Source organism: Rhagoletis pomonella, unplaced genomic scaffold (genome assembly GCF_013731165.1).
Source record: "Rhagoletis pomonella isolate Grant_MI unplaced genomic scaffold, Rhpom_1.0 Rhpom_scaffold_00006, whole genome shotgun sequence".
NCBI lineage: Eukaryota > Metazoa > Arthropoda > Insecta > Diptera > Tephritidae > Rhagoletis > Rhagoletis pomonella.
Genome location: NW_023458560.1, coordinates 1,449,478 through 1,454,011, shown reverse-complemented (window position 1 = coordinate 1,454,011; position 4,534 = coordinate 1,449,478). Strand labels below are relative to the sequence as shown.

General features: G+C 38.7%; 1 long non-coding RNA gene across 1 annotated transcript; it reads left to right on the top strand.

Moving 5' to 3' along the window:
• The first annotated feature begins 3,114 nt into the window (after nt 1-3,114).
• On the top strand, nt 3,115-4,129 carry LOC118741588. Its single transcript, XR_004993293.1, has 2 exons — nt 3,115-3,332; nt 3,392-4,129. It is a non-coding gene; the product is annotated as an uncharacterized LOC118741588 (long non-coding RNA).
• Nucleotides 4,130-4,534: the final 405 nt, after the last annotated feature.

Here is a 4,534-nt window from a genome sequence, read left to right as displayed (position 1 = left end):
CAGAGCAGTGAAGAACATTCTGCGGTTACAGACGGGCCACTATCTAGTGGTAACATAACATCGGTAAACATCAGAGCTACGCATAAAAACGATGGAGGTAAAAGACATTGCATTGACTCTCAAAATCTTGCTTCGCTCATATAGCGCTATACTAACTAACCTAATAATTGTTGAAACTTATTTATGTACAACAGCACACTACAGACCAGTGGGGCATCGTTTTGAAGAATTCATATGGTAAAAAAAATCTTCTACAAACTTTTCCATGTCTAGCCTCAAACAAAGGTGGCTTTAAATTTGCTTTGTTTATGCATTTTTCACCCCATTGTGGGATATCGCTAATCGGAAGTTGAGCAATGTACTAAAGCTTGCATCTGAGGCTTTTGTACCAGGCTTGGCAGTATACGAAGATCGTTGCGAATTAGCCAAGTTATCCTAACTAACTTAACCGTGTATTTCAACATAATAATTGTTTATGATGAAAGCTCTCTTTGATGTGACTATTTAGTAGTAGTTATTCGAAATAAAGTTATTTTTTGCGACTTGGGAGTACTTTTCAGCGTTGTTTCCCACTTAATACCATGTTCACACCAACAACGAAAACACTTTGAAAACGAGTTTTGTGGATTGTGGGCTCAAGGGTGTTCGCAACAAAATCTCATTCTTTCATTTTATTTTTATTAACAACCTTTTTGGAATGAGTGAGTCGTGAGTTTTCAAGTAGTTTTCAGCAAAATCTAGTTTTCGTTAGCAGATTTTACATGGACGAAAATAACAGTTTTAGACCGAAAACCAATTTTAGCCACGAAAACATGCTTTTAGTGTCAGTCCGAACATGGTAAAAGGGTAAGAGCCCCCACACGCTGCGGACTTTAGCGGCCGCCGATCTAGTCGGGTTCGCTTGAATCACGTGAAGATGTATTGAGGTGCACAAACTACACCAACTTAACCGCGGCCCTCTACATAGTTGGAAATGCAGCCCGATTGCGTTCAAACTAGAAAGCCCTCCAACTATAACTAACGGGTTGATCAGCGAGGCGCTCCTTTACGTGCGCCCACTGCAGACTTTTTAGTCGGACCAAATCATCGATCAGTGCTGCCATCTTGGTACTAAATTTCAAAGAATGTATTATAAAAGGGTTATTAAAAGATACGTATGTAAATAAATATGCAATAACATGGTTTTTGTCCCCGAAAATTTGAATTTTATAGTTTCTCGTGCTTGCGGCCGAAAGTCAGGTGCTATTAGTTATAGGCGATGCACTTAATATCTAAAAAAGTTAGCAGCCCTATCGTCGATATTCTAGGGTGGTCCAAAAATGCAAGTGCAAAAGAAAAGTCGGAATTTTTATGCTCTCAAAGCGCCCAAAGTTTTAAATGTATTTTGTATGGAAAAAAACAACTTTTCGTTGAACTGGTATAGAATAGTTAAAAATCAATATTTTTCTACCAGAAAACCCTGTTTATCCGGAGGAGATTCCCAATAGTAATACCCAATTGTTTATTCAACCATTTTTTCATTGCAACTATAATTTATAGGTCCGCCAAAAACCCACGACACCCCCGAAAAATGGAATGGGGCGACCAATAAAAAATCATTAGTATTAAAAAATGGAAAAATAACCATTGGATAGTATTATTGAAAGTCTCCTGAAGAGAACCAGAGTTTTCCGATCGAAAAATATTGGCTTTCAAGAATTCTATACCATTTCTACGTAAAAATTTATTTTTCCCATATAAAAATACATGGAAAACTTTGAGCGCTTTGAGCGACCTCTAAATATTTTTTGATTTCAAAATAACTTTTTTCGGTATAGAACAATCCTATGGGGTGAGAGCATTACAATTCCGACTTTACTGTTTTAGGACCACCCTAGTGTGCACCCACCACCAACCCGACTATTTAGTTTGGTCATTGTGCGCACATACAGCCCAACCCGGCTAGATAGTTGGCGCCCGATAAAGTCTGTAACGTGCGGGGGCTCTAAATGTTTCGAAAAATTTATGTAAGGACACTACATGCGTGCAATAATTGCTTGCGAGATGGTGGGTGCTGTTGTTTTGCAGAAGTTTTAACTACGCTCTTCTTTTGGATACATTTTCACATTTAAATCGTGTGCCCTTATAAATTAAAAAAAAAAAATTAAATCCAGCAACACAACGCCTGCCTAAAGGGCTTTTATAAACCAAAGCACTATTTAATTTGTCCTTGCATGCACATGCATATACATACATATGCGTTCACTAAATCCTAAGTACTTTCGCAGCAACTTGTTGGAGTTTCGGCCAACTTTTCGACTTATGAACGTTCAAATTGGACTCTTCAATTAAAACTGCTATTGCCGGTCAGCCTTTTTACTCATCTGCGAAGAGCTGAAAGTCAAAAAACGCAAAGAAGATGGCCTCAAGCTGAGATAAACCTAATCTCGTATGCCCAACTCACCCCACAGCTGGACCGCATATATATGTACATACATATACATATGTAAGAATATGCGAACACACATATATATAAACGTGATGAAAAGTATCTGCGCGAGTGTCGAGTGTCGAGAGCGAGAGTAGCATACAGGTATAGTGGACGAGCTGCGGAAACCGGCTAATGTCGAACGCAACAATCATTAAGAAATTGGATTACATACATATATATACACACATCCATACATACATATATGTATACACTTGAATGTGGAGTGTGTTAGTGAGAGATGCTGCATAGTCTGATGTGCATGTGTATTAAGCACTAACGGTACACATATTTCCTTATACACCATATAAACGCTTTTACGTGTATATGTGTTTGGTGAGTTCGTACGTGTACCAGTCACCCCACTATAAGTTGATTCAACTGCAAAGCCCGGCTGGTTTGCCCTGCCACGTCCTTGCTAGAGGATGTTTTATATACATATGTACTAATATTACGCATACATTAGGGTACTTTTGCCTCAGTATTGGTGTGTCGTATATAGAAAATAACTCAAATGTCTGCAACTTTTTGGACTTTCGGTGTATGTATGTTGATATGAGTCCTAAATTTGTAGGTGTATGCGTGAGTAAGAGTGTGTGCGACGCCGCCATTTGGAAAATACCGAAATCGGGGTTCGTTGCGACGAACATTATTCGTAGTAGACGTTTAGGCGTCAACTAGTGCGCTTGGTGCGCTTTAACATATCGGCTGTGCGTCGCTGAAGGACGCTGAGCAGGAACCAACACCGTCCAAAACAGCAGGATCCACATAGTTGGATGGACTGGTAATAGTCTGGCGCTAATATTGGAGCAAAAGCACTAACAAAAGGCAAAAGCGACTAGGAGTAGGTGACAACTTTCTATTGGTAGGTAGTGAGAGGACCGTAAAAGTGTTGCTTAAATGAGTGAGTAGAGAATTGTATAGTTAGGTAGTTGACTGGAGGAGGCTAGAGCTGTATGGTGGGAAACGCAACGAAACGTTCTGAAGAGCGGACAGTTAGGGACCATTCTATCGAGACATACTACGAACTACGGAAAATACAAAATGACAAACATCCTATTGTGTCCTTTTTGGATTTGCCCGAACACCCGATGTGTCGAGTGCTGTCACCGACGAAGTGCAGCGTGATGGAGCTGCCATCGTTTGTAAGGAGTTGCTGCCCACGCGATCGATGCAGCCAATATTCGACGCGCGGTAGTTGGCAGAAATGTTCGTCACTTTTGTAGTCGTTGTCGCTGTAGTAAATGCGTAAGCAATTTCGCTCGCTGGCTGATGGCCTGATGGTCGACCCGATCAAAGTGTGCAACGCTCAGTGCCAATGGTGTCATTAATCATCCGAAAGTAATGGCATTTTATAGAGCTTCGCTCGACAATGCAAAAAAAAATTGTGGCAAGTTCAGTGAATGACAGTTGATAGTTATTGGCCATGGACTTGAATATTGAATTGGCAGGCTTACGCGCTTGGTACGGAGATTACGATTGGGTTCACATGGGGTTGTGGACGTTTGAAAGTGCATTTTTTCAAACACTTTAGGCCTTGAGCGAAACTACGACCTACGCGGGGCTAAAGTAAAATTACTTTGCTGAAATCTTACCAGTATCTACTAAACGAATTTCGAATATTTAAACTTTAATAAAAACTGCGGAGTGTTGTGAAATCAAGTGCAATTAAAATATTTAAGGATTCACTACTTCTGTTTAAAACATGGGTATGTACTTGGTGTTGTAATTAAATTGAGCCTGAATTGAGCGACGTTAAGTAATTAGCTTTATAAGTTTAAAAATAAGTGTGTGAACGGATAAGTTTTTGAAAAACATTTAACAAAGACCATAATTCAAAATTCTATAGATATATACTAAGGTCATTATAGGGAACTTTCATATTTTTTATTTAATATATGAAATATGTATAGTGAGTGTCAGTGAAAATCGTACAGTAATTTTTTTCCATATTTTGAAAATATGTTGTTTTATTTAAATTTTATTAATTTTAAATAAAAATTAAGTCCATACTATCACAAAATCCATAAACCTCAAAGTCTCTAACTTTGTAACAAATATAAAAAA